This window comes from Cuculus canorus, chromosome 5 (assembly GCF_017976375.1).
Source record: "Cuculus canorus isolate bCucCan1 chromosome 5, bCucCan1.pri, whole genome shotgun sequence".
Classification (NCBI taxonomy): domain Eukaryota; kingdom Metazoa; phylum Chordata; class Aves; order Cuculiformes; family Cuculidae; genus Cuculus; species Cuculus canorus.
In genome coordinates this window covers 58749781-58767009 of record NC_071405.1, presented here as the reverse complement: position 1 = coordinate 58767009, position 17229 = coordinate 58749781, and the positions used below count along the sequence as shown (strand labels likewise).

Here is a 17229-nt window from a genome sequence, read left to right as displayed (position 1 = left end):
TTCCACTGACTGGAAAGGGGAAACATAGCCACTGTTTTCAATAAATAAAAAAGGAAGATCTGGTGAATTACAGGTCAGTCAGTCTCACGTCTGTGCCTGGCACAATCATGGAACAGATCCTCCTGGAAAATCTGCCGAGGCACATGGAATATAACGAAGTGATTTGTGACAACCTACATGGCTTCACTAAGAGCAAATCATGCTTGACAAATTTGATGGCCTTCTATGACAGGGCCACAGCTTTGGTGGGTGAGGGGAGTATAACTGACATCATCATCTACATGGACTTGTGCAAAGCATCTGACGTTCTTGTCTCTAAACTGGAGTAATGCAGATTTGACAGATGGGTAAGGAATTAGTTGGATGGTTGCGCTCTAAGAGTTGCAGTCAACAGCTTGATGTCCAGGTGGAGACCAGTGGCAAATGGTTTTCCACAGGGCTTGCTATTGAGACTGGTGTTGTTTAATATCCTTGTTGGAGACGTGGGCAGCAGTTTTCTGTGCACCTTTAGCAAGTTTCGCAACAACAAAAATATGCCTAAAATTCTGTGCCTTAGTGCAGCAAGAATACTTATATGTGGCAGGCATTCATCCATTCACGTATTCACAAATTTATCTCCAGTTTGTGTCTGCTTCTGTGAGTGAATACTGTGACTGTAATGGTGATAGTCGTAGTGGATTGATACTATATAGATTCCTCTCTGCTGTGATAGGGCTGTATGTCTGAACAGGTAGTCTGGGTAAGGACTAAAGCTTTGTTAGCTGTCTCCACATTCCCCCAGCGTTTGCCCTGCCTGCATCTGGTTTTTAAAATAATAGAGCATCCTGCAATACTTGATTTCAAAACCCTGCTGCAAGAAGTGCCTATAATATCTGCTGGTTCATAGCATATTTTTACCCAGAAAGAAGTACACGTAAGTTTGTTGCACTTCTTAACTGAATGGAATTAAACCCCACTTTACTACTTTCCTGGAAAATGTCTTAATCACCAAACTTTTGGCTATGCTGGTTGGAGGGCACTTTCTTGCTCCTCTGAAATTCTGACTGTAAAGAAAAAGAGAAATTCCACACTCTGTGGTAGAAATAGAAAGCCCATAAGGAAAGATGATTATTTATGGAGTGTTTTGGCACTTGTGAGGTAGCAGTCCCTGTTTATATTGATGCTTTTACTTTTTCTATTATATACACATTGACATTCAGAGTGCAAATAAGAAGATTAGAAAGCAAAGCATAGATTCCCCCCTCTCAACTGAACTCCCACTTTCCTGATAGTTTTCTCGCCCTTTGAGTCTTACATTCCTTCCTGAATGGAATCATGACACAGGTCCAGCAGGAAGGGAGGACATGGTAGTGTCTAACAGAAGAAGCAAAGCTCTGAGTCAAAGCTTGTAAATATTCTTATTATGCTTGTAAATAGTTTTATTATAATGAAGCATAAATTACCTTATATGCAAGACGGCAGCTTTTAAGGAGGAAGTGAGTTGTCTTTCCAGGTCTTTGTTGGGATGCAAATCTAGCTCCTGCTGCTTGTAATGAAAATATTCCAGTTTCTCTAGGGAAAGAAATGTACAGTCGGGCATTCATCCTTTCCAGGTATTTGTAGGATAAACTCACAGCAAATGAAATAGCTTTTGTCCATCAAGATCTTAAATCCTTCTGGGAGCTTGAATAAAACACTGTCCACAGTGAAACAAATGACAAATCTTTCACTGTTATTGTTTGATTGTAGGTTAGCATTTCATGCTTTGTGTCTTTCATATTATGCTTTTGATGTTTGGTCATTATCTGGTTCAAAAGTAATTCATTCATTCAGAAGATGTACAGACGTCTCTCCTTCCTCTTGTTTCATAAGTTTAGATATTTTATGTCAATGTAAAGCCCTCTTAAAATCTGACTGGGTAATCTATCATTTTTCTTATCATTTCTTTATCATGAGCAGACTTTTGTTCCAATTGTTTCAAGTAAAGTTCTTGAGCATCTGTAATATTATTTAAATGAAAGAAGATTTGGGACTCAGACTCTATTTTATTCTGTGCTTATGAGAATTCCCAGGTCAGGCTTGGTAAGATAGCAATAAGGTGTAAAGCGTATGAGCCATTAATAGGTGCCACTGTTCAGAGCCGTTATGTTTAATTTGCAATAGTTTTGCAGATGCTCACAGAACCACCATTCCATGACCACAGTCTCTGAACGAAGTTTATTCTTAAAAAGCTCCACTTCAGCAATATCAGAGAGAGAAGCTAAATCCCATATCCTGTTAAATTAGTAGGTAAATAAGTAAGTTAGTAAGTAAGTAAATGAGTGCTCAATAAGGGTATAATTACTGTAATAGTCAATTTACCTTTTAGTAACTTGCAAATATGGTCAGTTTTTAAGAGAATTTTCACAGAAGACAACTTCTTCTGGAGGTGCTAGAGCACCTCCCATACAAGGATATGTTGAGAGAGTTGGGCTTGTTCAGTCTGGAGAAGAAAAGGCTCCGAGATGATCTTATAGGGACCTTCCAGTACCTGAAAGGGGCTACCAGAAAGGTGAGGACAGACTGTTCACAAAGGCTTGTATTGATAGGATGAGGGGCAGTGGGTATAAACTGGAGAGGGACAGATTTAGACTAGACATAAGGAAGAATTTCTTCACCATGAGAGTGGTGAGACACTGGCACAGGTTGCCCAGGGAAGCTGTGTCTGCCCCATCCCTGGAGGTGTTCAAGGCCAGATTGGATGGGGCCTTGGGCAGCCTGATCCAGTGGGAGGTATCGCTGCCCCTGGCAGGGGGTTTGGAACTAGATGATCTTTAAGTTCTCTTCCAACCCAAACTATTCTATGATTCTATGATTTTTGTGAAGCATAAAGTAGCACCCTTTTCTTTTCAGTTTTGATAGAAAACAGTAATTCACATTCACTGAGAATAAAACAGTCCAGCATCACATATATTTCACATTATTCAAATTCTGCTTTTTGGAGAAATTCATTCATTCCCCATCCACCTTTTTATTGCATCCATCGATAATATCTCGGAAATGTGCAGATATTATTCATTTTCACCACAACTCTGCAAAAGAAGGAGTCACTATTAGACTTATTTAATGAAGGGGAAATAAAGAATTAAAGGAGTGTGTTCACACTATCTAATGTGATCTCAATTCAAGATAATAAGTAGTGGTTTAAGCCAGTCACACTTCAGGGCTGCTAGACCCTGGCTGCCAATTTTGCCAGCAAAGGGAAGCTAAGATTGTTGATTTGGTATTATGAATTTCTCAGTAGTCTGGTGAACTAATGCTGTATTAAGAAGTTTCAATACTGTTCAGAAAAATCAGGTAAAAATGCAAATAAATTTTGAGAATCTAGCTTGGGATATCCATGGTGTGATTTCTTCACTTAGCTTGGCATTGAACATTTCAGATGTTTAGATATATATTTTAGGTACATTTGTGACTGATGGGTATTTTTGCACACCAGACTGAAGGTATTGATTTTGTCATCCAGAAGCATGCTCTACTGGCAGTCTATGAAATGTTCAATTTAAATGATTTGTGAGCATTGTACAGAAATTCGTAAGTGTGATATTGGATGGGGAGGAGCTGTGGAAAAAAGATATTTTAATTAAAGGCTATTTCATAATGCAGTCAGAAACAATGATAATTTAAGCCGTTCTGAACTTTTAAGTCATAGCATCATGGACTCATAGAATCATAGAGTCATAGAATCATAGAATAATAGAGTCATAGAATCATAGAATAGTTTGGGTTGGGAGGAACCTTAAAGATCATCTAGTTCCAACCCCGCTGTCATAAGCAGGATCACGTTGCACTAGATCAGGCTGCCCAAGGCCCCATCCAACCTGACTTTGAACACCTCTAGGGATGCTGCATCCACAACTTCCCTGGGCAACCTGTTCCATTGCCTCACCACTCTCATGTTGAAGAAATTCTTCCTTATGGCTAGTCTAAATCTGCCCCTCTCCAGTTTATACCCATTGCCCCTAGTCCTATCACTACTAGCCTTTGTACACAGTCCTTCAGCAGCTTTCCTGTAGGCCCCCTTCAGGTACAGAAAGGTTGCTGCAAGATCTCCTTGGATCCTTCTTTTCTTCAGGCTGAACAACCCAAACTCTCTCAGTCTGTCCTCATATGGAAGGTGCTCCAGCCCTTGATCATCTTTGTAGCCCTCCTCTGAAGCTGTTCCAACAGTTCCATATCCTTCTTACGTTGAGGATTCCAGAACTGGATGCAATACTCCAGATGATTCTACACTTAAATAATATTTTCTTACTGTATTTTTGTGTGGATAATCTCTTATCTTAAAATAAGAGAATTCAAAGGCCCCAGAAATTCCCTAGTGCAGCATCACAATGAAGCACAGATTCAAAGAATAGAAACCTTGTGAACTGCTTCACAAATGTATTGATCTAATAGAATAATCAATAGAAAATTGTAGTTTTCTCTGTGGAGTAACACTGGAGAAAATGAGATATTTAGCCAGTTGGTTTCACAGATATTTACTGTTAGCAGATGTGTAGACATATTTGGGCAATTCTATTTATTTCCCTCTCCCTCACTCTCTCCCTTTCTTTCATTGGTTGGAAAATTTCCAGGACTCCTGAAATGCTTGTGGTCAGTTTGGCATTTCCTTATAATTTTATTTTATACATTACCTGTCCAACCCATATGACAGGTACCTCTTTGAATGGCAACAAACATCTGTGTAGCACTCTGTTGTGGGAAGTCAAATAGGACTTGAAAAATGTACAGTTTATTATATTTATTTATAATATTGTGCAAGTAAACTCATCTTTTCTTCCCAGTAGTTTTTTTATACAGTTTAACACACAACTGTTTGAAGTTGACCTAAGCGTATATGCTCTGGAAAAATTTGAGAATCAGGACGGGGATTTTGATACAGTAAGAGAAGTTATATTTATATAGTATTCCTGTCTACATCAGTCCGTGCATTTTCTTCTCAGTTTCCCAATAGATCACATTCTCAAGAAACAATGCAGTCTGCAGAATAGAGAGATGAAATTTAGTTGTTATTTTTATATTTTTGATGTTGTAAAATGGTTTAAGTTTACAAAGAAGATACTGTGATTTCAGCCTACAAACCCTTTCAGCATGGCCTGATGTCTTACATGGTTGGCTCTTTGTAATAAAGCTTTAATTACTGTTTTCCTTTCATAAATACAGATTGAGATTAAAGTACCACCAATCAATTCATTTATTTAAATGCTTACTTAGGAATTAATCCATTTCCAATGTATAACATACATCCAATCAACTTTCTGAGAGAAAAATTTAGCATTTAATTTAAAGATTTGTGATTCTTTCTTTTGTCTCTTCCATCTGTGTTGTTTCTCTATTGTTTCTTTTGTGCTGACTCGTTCTAACTTGTCTTTTAAATTAACAGCTGTTCCCAGGCGGGTTATTGGGATGTTTGGCCAAGTGATTGCACTTTGACCCCTCCTCTTGTGACTTGATATGTTGTTTCTGCAGAGTAGAATGATACATTGAATGGCACGCAACATTTTAAAATTTGTTTAAATTCTGTAGCTTTTCTCATATTTAAATCTGAAGAATCCTTAAAGATTTTTTTCTGGGCAAAAGAGAAATCAAAACAATGTTTAAGTCTTTTTTTTTTGACATTTACTTTGGAAATGAAGTAATAAACACATTAATTCACATGGGATTTTATTTGGATTCCATGTAGCCCAGATAGTTTTGGTTTAATATAAATGCAAGTTGATTGTACATTTGTTTTGTCTATCAAGTAGCCGGCTATTTTCAGCGATGTTTTGTAGTCCAGATAAACTCTAGTAAATTGCCTCAGAAATTTTCAACACCTCTTTTAAGGCTAAAATTGTTGCAAACCCCCTGAATAGTCTTTGATGTAAGTAATTTTTCAAGCAGCGACAGGTCAAAGTGACAAAAGGGAACTTTCTTCTGAGGAGTTAAATGAGTCTTTTCCCATTCAGCTCTCATTTACCCTCTGCCTGAAATTCTAAGAGTCTTACCTGCTCAGCTACTATGTTTTCTGTAAGAAACCCCCCATGGCTATAATCAGCATGGATTTTATTAATCCTTTTCATAACGAGGTGTGTTGTGAAGTAGCAAAAATTTCTACTGTGAACTTAATTAACTTCTCTACCAAACCCATAGAGAAAAGACAGCAAATACAGGGAAAAAGCCAACACTTCTGACCCCATTCAGTTTCTTAAGATTGATATTCCTCACAAGTATTATGGGGACGTTTGTATTTCTAATCAGGGGATATTTGTATTCCTAGTCATTAAATAAATCTTAGTAAAAATTGGAGACTGTAATAACTGTCCATTCAGTCTTTCCACTATAATTTTAATTTCCCTAATTTATAGGTGTATATACAGTGAAGAATGAAGGTACTATTTCGCAACTTCTGGGCACACTGAATTTTGATTTTTAAAAAGGAAAAGACTATTCTCCTTTCCTGTGCATTTTCCTCTTGTTGTGTGAAACAGCAGAACAAGAGCAACTTTAACCGGAAGGCTTGCACACAGGTCTAGGTTAGATTTTTCATTCACAGTAAAAGGCTGTCGTGATGAGCCCAATACATTAGTTCTGTTAGGTCTTAATTTATGTGGAAATTTCAGGTCAGTGCAGAAACCACTGGTAAAGTTGCTGTGAACAATTTTATCTCTATATTTTGTAGTGTGCTTTGATATTTCCCTTTTTGTTACCTTCAAGGAAAGTTGAAAGTGCTCTTCTATGCTGATATTCTTCTCTATCACAAACCACAAGTATTCTTTCTGGAATATTTCTTTCTACGTAGCTGAGAGAGCTATACTTCCTTCCCTTCTTATGGCTTATTTTATGGAGAGTACTTACAGGAAGGAATATGTCTTCTTTCCATTTGGTTTTCATTCCCAAAGCAAAGATTTTAGCTTCTTTATCTATTTCACTGCATTTTGAGACAAATAGAGTGGTTCCTTCTTTGCCTAAGACCCCTTTACTTGTTTTATTTTTTTTTCAAGAGAGGTCAGCTTGTGTTTCGGCATTGAGGGTGAAGAATAGATTAAATTATTCATGGTTAATGTACATCTTTTGTAATATGTACTGGAATTTTTGTTTATGCATTACATACATTAATCTCCAACTGATTTGATAATTTACTGAAATATAAGGTAGTTTTGAAAGGGAAGAGTAAAGGAAAACTTTTTTTATTGAACTTAGAAAATATGTATTCTTTACATAGACATTGTAATAGCTGCCAAAACATAATTTCAGCAGAATTACACTTTACAATTAATTTTTGGAGTAATTTACAAGGACAAAGTTCTTGTCTTATTGCACTGCTTTTGATTTTATCACTAAAACTCTCACACACATGGTTAGTATAGATAACTTAAGAAAACGGTATCTTTACAGTATACATTTCAGTACAGGAGCCTTTTATAAAAACTCTATATATTTATTATGCGTATAAGGAGAAACTTATAATGAAAAGAGTTCTTAACATTTTACAAAATGCTACATATCATTTTTATAACTCTGGAAAATGTTCTGGTTCAGAAATTCCTGAGCAACAAGTTTTGCAATATTCTTAATTTAGTTTTATAACACCTGTCCTTTGAATAGTTACGAAATAAACCAGATGTTGTCCCCTAGCTTATCAGCATTAAAAGGAGTTCTAAGGAAATGTTTATCTTTTCACATTCTTGCAGGAACCATGATTTTCAAATTTATAATCAAGGAAATTGCATATATCATTTTGACATTCTAATTTACTGAAACTTTTCAGATAATACCAAAACATCTTTTGTGAGCACACAGTTCTCATTTTGTACAGAATGATGAGTCATTTTAGCCTACTGCAATTGTAAACAAGAAGAAATTGTTCTAAAAGCACACATGCTTTCCTGCTACTCTTCGTTTTAACATTTATGTAGGACAGGGTGGAGCAGCCACAGAATTTTCACTGTCAAATCCTTTCAATTGCTGGACTTCTATCTTATTTTACATGTTTTTAATCCAAAATTTACACCTTTAAGATAAACTATGTTTTACAAAAATAGCATCCAAATATTTTTTGTTCCAAACATTTTTTTTCTTGTGTCTTTCTTTTTTTTTTTCCTAAGGAAATCAGGACTAACCCTGGGAAGGAAAGTATGTCTGAGTTTTCATTAACCAATTTAACTAATAACTAATACAGCTTTATTTCTATGCTGGCAATATCTCAATAATCTGCCCTTAATGTTTTTATTTGGTAATCAGAAGAAAAGGAAATTAAAGGCCAGATTCAGTAAAGTTTGACACCATAACACTTAGGGGTTTAGGTACTTTACCCCTGTATTATACTTCAGAACACAGTTTTTTTTATTACACTCCCTCAGGAGTGGGTTTGAAGTGAAAGATTTGTAAAGGTCAACTACTAAGAAGGAATCCAGGCCGATAGCTAAACTGAGGTGATGGGCAATCTCAAATCCCATTCCTGACTATTTCCTCCAATCTACAGGGATACATCCACTTACACAGAATTTGCAGCACTAAATTACCTCCTGGAGGTAGTTTCTGATGTTCTTTTTTCCCCCAAAGTCCAAGCTAGGCTTATTCTTTCTTTTGTGAACAGGAAGTGGTAGCTGGAGCATATTCTGAATTTAATTTTTCCAGACGGTATTCACACTCACATCCAACAGAACTGCCTGAGCAGTAGGCTGGAGATTTCTGCCTGGGCACTTGCTACCTTTCCTGAAGAAGCTGTGTAAAACAGCTACCTGAGGTCAGTCAGGGCCACCTAGCTGAGAGATGGGTGATTGCTGGATTCTGAATTCAAAGGATGCTATTTGTTGTAGCTTGGATGAGAACAGAGAAACAGACAAGACTGAGAGTATCACAAATGTACTTTTTACAATTAATTCCTATTTGGATACCCAGCATTGGTCACACAACACTTTGCCACTTTGAGGGAACACAATTGTCACTATTTTTTCTATGAAAATTCAGAATAAAATTGTGAGGCAGAGTTCCTCCAGAAATTTAAGGCAACAGCTGTCTTTGCTTATGCCTGACTGGATTCAGTGCATTAGGTTGTAAGATTTCTTGTGGTACAGATACCACTCCGGCATAAGAGGCAGAACCATGACAGGCCAATGGCATATGGAGTGTGAAGGCATATTTTTCTGACTCCTCTCTAAAGAATCTGCCAGGAATATGCTATGGTTCCAATTGACATTGTGTTTCTCAGAAAACCTCATTCTGCGAATTATTAGGGGAGTGTTGTTCAAGAAACGTCCTGCTGCAAAGTCAGTGCTTGCTGTCAGGAGCCAGAGCTGTTGTGATGATTCAGTCTCTGCTCAGATGCGGTGTGATGGAGGGCATAATCTCCTTTAGGTGATCTGTGGATGTTTCTTGGTAAAGCCTCCTCCTGGAAACTTCACAAGTTCGGATCTACTCCCATTCCCTGGCTTCAAGGAAGGCTGGATTTTCACTGATTTTATTAAGAATAAATTTTGGGCTTGTGACTGAAGTTATAATTACTTGGTGGCTAAGGTCAACAGTTGTAGAGAGAATAACAATATAATGATAGCCAAGCCTTTGATTTGTCATAAACCTGAGGTTGTTTTCAAATTTTAGGTAAGTCAAGTTCAGAACTTGGTTATTCTCCACTTGAAATCAAGAGCAAGACACTCATTCCCTTCGTCTGTGCAGAATCAAGCCTTGGGGGAAGCCCAAGGATTTCTAGCGTAATACATAAGGAATGGAGGACAGTGTGCAGAAAGTAGTAAATAATTTAATATGCATATTTCTTGCTGTCAGCCTAGTTTTCACTGCAGCTGATTTAGTCAGGACCTGTTACACTAACATATATTCTAGTATCTGCCCATGCTAAAGTCCAGACACGTTATCAGTCATTTCAAGAGCAGCTGTTTTTCAGTGTACTTCTTTTCCATGAGGTGTTCTTAATCTTGGGATATTTGTTTCCTTTTCACTTAAGTACAGAAGGCAGTTTATGTAACTGTCTGATTTTTGATAGCTTCCTATCTACTTCTGGAATCAATGCTAAATTATTTAACTTACAGCTGAGAGCACCAAACTTCATATTCAAACAACTCTGTTAAGATGTGTGAGTAAGCTGTTTCAATTCTTTCTCCAAAATGCTTTTGTTTTGACATTTTCCACTGTAAATGTACAAACTTAGATCTTTTCAAGTATTTTGCTTTACAATGTCTTTGAGTTGTGTAAAACTCAGAGAAAACATTTATGAGTTTGAGAAGCACTACATATATATTAGATATTTGATACTATTTTTATTTTCTCGAGGAGCATGAACTAAATCTCACTGCTTGGAAAGGTCATTACTCATTGTAATAAGGAAGAAAACTGTTAATAAGCCAAATCTTACTCAATTTGAATATCTGAATAGTTCTATTGAATTTTGAAATTGTTATTATGATTCCTTCTGGACTATAAGCAACAATGCTAAACAAGGAACACTCTGTTGGAAGATGACAGCTTTTATAGTATAAGGTGAGTTGGATAAGACTTCAGGAAGTCATCAAGTGCACTTTCCTGGTCCTTGGCTTTACCTCTCTTATTGCTTGTAGCATGAGAAGCGGTGGACGTTCTTATGTGGGAAATGTTACTTGTGAGCCACAGTTAGGACACCACTGGCTTGGAAATAAGAAGAGCGTGCTTGTTCTTTAATTAGTCTTGGCTTCTCTAGTTGCCACGGTGCTTTGAAGCTCTGGTGAGTAACCTGATGCATACCTGTGATCTTGACAAAGGCCATACAGAAAATAACCAGTTGAGTTGCCTATAAAGTTCAGGAAGCTGACTGTAAATCTTTTGCTCGAATTCTAATCTCTCTGGATTGCTTTGAAATTCTTATTGGAGAAGATCGTTATGGAACTGTTCCTGAGACTTATGCTGAGGCATCAAACAGGAAAAACTATGAATATCATGGAAATAATTGCTGCATGATGCTGCTGCACCATATGCAACAATATATTCAGCTCTGTACTTATCAATAGCATTCATAAAACATGAAGAAGAGATATTTTCTGTTGTTGTCCTACCATTGTTGGTGATCTAGAAAAAAATGAAGTCAAAGGAAAGATATATGATCACATTTAGATACTTGGTTTTAATTTTGTTCCCAACACAGGCCCAAAGTATTAATAAATGTTAATCTGAGAAAAGTTTTACATTGGCAAATGGTCAAAATGGAGGATTAACACTGCTCACTCAACAGGTCTTAGTTGGAATTAGTTTTATCATGTAGTAATTGGATAAAGTATAGTTGTTTGATAAACTGAGGAAAGTTCACTTTTAACACTTTCATTATATTAAAAAAAAAGTTTCCTAACAGCTGCACTTAATAGTTTGTTAACTAATTATTAGTTCAGCAATTTTATTGCTGGATGCAATGTTTGGTCACAAAGCATCTCCTAAAGATAGGACATTCTTTGTTTTTTTTGTTTGTTTTTTTTTTTTTTCCTGCTGACTCTGCAGAATGTGAGAGATGAGGTAAGGGTACAGATTAAGGAAGCAGCGTGTTGCTGTGAAGACTTCTGATGGTCTTGTGGGACCTGCAGCTTACAAGGTTCTGTTACAGCTCCTGCATGGTGCTGGAAGAGCTGGCATCCAGTGTGGGTTATTTACTCCTTAGGAATAAAATATATTATCACACTGCAGAGTACTGTATTTCAAGTGCTGTCCTTATTGAGTGTTTTGTGAGAGGATATTTGATAGCAAAAGCAAAGCTAAGATTCTAATTACTCTTTTTATATAAACTTTATGCAGCACAAAGTCTACATTGTTTATAAAGAGAGATGACAATTCAAGCTCCATACAATCAAAAGCTGGATTAAATGTGTTCCTCACCCGATTGTTGAGTACACAGCAGAAGGATTCAGGATACAAGAAGATGATATTACAACTTTTGATTACTGCCTCCTTTTGACATGAATGGCATGCCAGTAATTGCTCAAAAGTGGTATGATGCTATTCCAGTTAGGAAGAGAATCTAGTGGTGCAGTGAATACCATTAAAAGGTTGAAATGCTTGTTCCTGGGCTACCTTGCTAATCCTTCTTTCAAGGCTGTCTGCTTTGCTTTGCTAAATGCTTAAGTTACCATCTGTTTAAATGTAATTGTGTTTGAATTGGAGGCTCTGCTATTTTGGGCTGTCTGATTCCTTCCATAAAAGGATTTTGCTTTCTTTATGCTTATTTCAAAGGATATGTTGTGAACATAATCCCACCCACAGTTTCATTTAAGTTTCCGTGTTAGCAATAGTATGAAAGAGAGGAGCTGATGAAGAGCTGAGTTTTGAATAACTTCAGAAAAATGAGTGGAATTAGTTTTTGTTTGTTTGCATTATAGCAATGGTGCAGGTAGTCTTTGATGGAGTAGGAAGAGAAAGTCAGTCTGCTTGTATAAGCAAATGTGCACTGAGTTCAGTGGAACATATAGGTCGTTCAGCTGGAGACTGTTAAAAGCCATCCCAAAACAGACTTTCTTCACCATGTGAACCAGTGGATATTGAGAGAAATGTAAGTACTCCCTTTCTTTTATGAATGTATGCATCCTACTAATCTTTACCTGGAAGAATCTCTTTTTCTATTAGAAAGTTTTGCCAAAATATCTTCCCCTTAGAATAACATGTTCTTGCCTTTTTTTTTGACTCCAGTCGAGGAAGTGAACAAGAACATTCACTATTGAGATTATTTGCAAAGTAGATCTAGACACCTGATACCAAAAGTGTATTTTTCAACTATCCTTTTTCCTTTGAGAAACAGTCTCATATGAGGTATAGCACTAAAGAAAATTGTGAGTGCTCTACTTGATACAGAGTGCATGGTGAGTCCTTCATGTTTCCACACTTCATATTTTTAGAGTCTTTCATCTTTAGCCAAAGTCTGAAAGATCTACTCACATCTCTCTTAAAAAACCTGGGAGGAGAGGTGGGCAAAATTCCAGCATCCCTTCTAATCATAACTCAATGTAATCTCTAGTAACATCAAAGCGATTGGAGGATGATGGCAGAAAAAAAAATAGAGTCAGCGAAAGTTCAGTCTCTGAATAGGCTTCATTTCCCTTTAGATTTTTGTGTGAGGAGTAAGCGGATGGTGGCGTCAAACTACTCACATTGAAAAGTTAGCTTTTCCTGAAATTAAGTCTGTATATGCCTAGATGATGAACTTTTCAATAATTAGTTGCCTCTATTAATGTGAGAGGAAGCAGTGCACGTAGGAATTCAAGCTAGTGATTTTTATCCTTTTAAGTATCAGGCACCTGGATTTCATTTCTAGAAGCAATTTCTGACTTGCTATGTGACAGACAAATTGGTAGTTGATATATCACTTGAACTGTATCTCTAGTTCTAGAACTTCCCTCTTCTGTATGGAGCCAAGTATACGCTGTGTATATTTGAATGATTTGCAGACTGGAAAGGAGCTGATGCTGGATGTTATTTGGGCTAACATTTTGAAAAACAGTCACAAACCATTTTCTATATCCAGTTAGGGCAGGTAGGAGAGTACCTTTTTCCCTTGCATAAAAGGAGTGAACTTTAATAGAAGTCCCTTTCAAGAAACAGCCAAAGAATGCTGAGACCATAAGAATATAGACTTCTCACCACATGTGTTCTATTCACTTTAACGCTTGGTGAATTATTTACGCAAATTCTTGTTTTCGCAGAAACTTGTTAACAAAGTTATCACTTTTAATTCTTCAACTCCTGCAAAATATTTTCTACTGATTATTTCTTGGGTTTTTGCCATTTTCTTGGAAAGAATGTACCCATTAAAACATCATCAATGATTGCATTGTAGATCATTGCCCAACAAAGAGCTTTCTAACTTGGAATTTTCTCTTGTCAGCTCTTTTTTATTTTGTCAGATGGTCTTCCTCCACTGAGGTGTCCTGACCAATATCAAGTTAGTGTTCCCGAACCTCTGGTTACTTAAAGAAACATTGCTTATCACAGGAAAGGACTCAAAAGAAAGACATATGAGGTGTCTTACTGTTGTGTTTTCTTCCCGCTGTGATACTTGCCAAATTCTGATCCTCGCCAAATTCTGATCCTCCTGATGGTAGTTAAACTTATGAAAACTTTTTGCCCTTTTCTGTGTACAAATCTCAGACAGTGGAAAATATCAGGAACATTTGGGTAAGAGTTAGTTTGGATGCACTAAGAGTCACATATTTTGCTCTGTATAAGCCCATTACTCCAGCAATTTACGAAAACATACAGTTTTCTACTACAGTAATTCAATTGAAATTTTCTGAAAAAATTGTGTCTGAACACCTTCACCAACTTTTTCTTTCTCTCTTGAATGTAGTATCTATCTGTGACTGAGAAAAAGTGAACAACTTCATATTTATCATCTGCAGATTCATTTGCATGTACCCAAAGACCAGCTATGTAGGAATAAACTAGTCTTAATTATAGACATGAGCTGAACACACTATGATTTCTTTCCTCCCTAATTGCTTGTTATAGCAGTTCTTTTCTTCTGACTGTTGACTTTGTAACTTGGTTTCCCTAAAAGCACAGTAATGATCTGTTTATGTAGATTAACATAGCCGTGATGGATTAAGGCTAAATAGAATTTAACTTTAAGCCAAATGAAGTATCTTGGAACTTCAAGCAAATCAAATAGACTTGTGCCTTGTCTAATACATTCACGATTTATAGACCACATTGTAGCGCAGTGTATGGCTCCCTTTGTCCTTCCTCATCACACCCCTACAGAAATCATATGCCTCATTCAACTTGCTAATGCACACTGTATGCAAAGAGAAGGTGGCTCCAAGTGCAGCGTAAGCTTTTCACAGGGTATAAGTAGAGTTCTGCAAAGAAGCAGGAACTGAAAAGTGACTAAGCATTTTCAGAGCATAGATTTTTACTTGTGCAGAAAAAGAAAAGGGCAAAAGGCAGGAAGAAACACATGACATGCAAAGACTGTTACATAGAGGGAAATGTGAAAGATTAAAAAAGATGAATAATGAGTGTTATAGAAATCTGAAATTAGAAATATGGAATAAACTGATTGACCTCTCCCAATTATAAGTTTTTAATAGCAGAACAAACCCACATTTAGTTGAACTAAAAGTTAGAAAATGAGAAAGTAAATGCATACAGAGCATCTGAAATTCATTGCCAGGGTTTGTCATGGACACTGAGAAATTAATATAATGGCTACAAAACTAACAAGAATATGGAGTTTAACAGGAAAATACAAGGAAAAAAGTTCTGACGTTAAATAAAGCTATTTAACGCTGACATCTAGAAGGAAGTTCCTTTTTAGTCATCCCAATATTTGCTGTTTATCTTATTATAGTATTCAATGACTTATACCAGCAATTGTATGGTTTTTTCCCTTACTGGCTATTGTTAGAGAGAAGCCAGTGCTCTATCTACATTATTTGTCTGACACGAAGTGGCATTTTGTATTTTGATATGTATGTGCATTGTGCTAAATTGTATACATTTCTTAAGAAATTGTGTTATAGGATGGCTCAAATTGTTCTTGCAACTGTTCACTTCAAAAACAGTTAAGTTCCTACAAATTTGTGAAAATGTTGTAATAGTAAGGTGTAACTCCTGCCGGGCTGGGAAGGCCAGGAAGGAGTAGAGTAGCTCCAGTACCTTGGAGTAATAAAAGGTGATAGAAAATCACCATGTTGTTGCATGAAAATGTTTGAAAGTACTATAATTAAGTATTGTTTTCTGAGCTCTCATGTTGCAACAAACTACCAGATGATCTTGTGATACAGCAGCATCAAGGGTTTGTAATAAGTCCAAACAAATTAAAGTTAGAGAAGGAACTCCATCTTTTCCCAGTTTCCTTTTAATTACTGGAGATTTTATATCTTTTAATGTTTCCATTCTCCAAATATTTGCAGCAAAAATGTGAAAATAAAATGAAATCAGCATTAATAAGTCACCTAAACAAATATTTTGGTATAACATAACATCATATTTGTTCCACTGGGTATATTAGATAGATATTAGATATTAGTACATTTTCTTGCGGCTATTTTAAGAAAATTTTTAAAAAAACGATTCACACAAAATAAAGTAATAAACAAAGCAAGGACATTTGGTTCCAAATAAGGAATGTGAGGAATACTGTTTCTATATTATTTAAGAAGGTTCAGGATTTGCAGAGATTCTTTAAATAGTAGGAACTCTATCATAGCATGTGATATATATTGAACATGGCAACAATTAGAATGACATTATGTCCCTCAGGATCTTCTGCTTGCCTTTTGTGTTTGCACATGCCCTTTATATTACCATCATGTGTGTTCTGAATCTAACAATCAAAACTTTCAATGCATGCAATGTATGATTGAAAAAACAAAATTGATTCCAAGATCAGTACTCTGGATTTATATTTTGTTATTCCTTTTTTTTTTTTGTAAGTCAAGTGCAGAAATATATGATTTCCTATGAAATTTCTTTATATGTCCCAATATTTCCTTTTGTAGATTGAAATTGTTATTAAGTAATCCTGTAGTTTTCACAGCTTGTATATACTTTTCAGGTTCCCTTGGGCTCAAAAGACCTGAGTCTGGAGAACTATATGCCATTGCTGGCCATTTCTCTTTAGCAAAGGAAAATGAAATATGATATCGTATTAAGATGATGCTTCAGTCAATAATGGTTATATGTTTAAAAACATTCTTTGTAGAATTGCAATCCAATTTTCTGGATTTGAAGATTTTAAGATGAATAAAAGGTTGGGTAATAGAAAAAACATTATTTATTTACTACTCTATATTTGTCATTGTGGGAATACGGTTAACTTCTAAGACCATGGTAAGACTATGGGTTTATTTCCTATAATAATTAAATGCTGTAAAATAAACTTGATATTCCAGAGCTATTAGACTTTAAAACTAAATTGTGTCCTTCCTTGTTAAAACTTTAAATGAACCTTTGCCAAACAAAGCAGCATTTGCTAACTTCTATTTCAATACTTTTTAGCAAAGATACACTGAATCAAAAAAATCCTGTCCTGATACTAAGAGATAGTGTGAAAGTTTGTAAAGTCCTTAATAGAATTCACAGGCCTAGTTTAAAGTATAAACAATTCTACTAGTCCTATTTAAATCAGTGAAGAAGAAAATTTAACTCCTGGAAAACTGAACTAATACCACACCAGATGCAATTGTAACACTACCGTTCCTTAGTTTCTTTCCTCCTTCATATACAAGTAGATGATCATACCAACTTGTTCCAACGTTCATA

The 17229-nt window shown here is 36.1% G+C and overlaps 1 long non-coding RNA gene across 2 annotated transcripts in view; it reads left to right on the top strand.

The window, feature by feature from the left end:
- The first annotated feature begins 12161 nt into the window (after nucleotides 1-12161).
- The window catches only part of LOC128852431 (uncharacterized), a 31000-nt gene continuing 25932 nt past the window's right edge, over nucleotides 12162-17229 (top strand). For both annotated transcript variants that reach the window (XR_008450271.1, XR_008450272.1), the window contains exon 1: nucleotides 12162-12520. This is a non-coding gene — a long non-coding RNA (uncharacterized LOC128852431). The remainder of the gene's footprint in view (nucleotides 12521-17229) is intronic.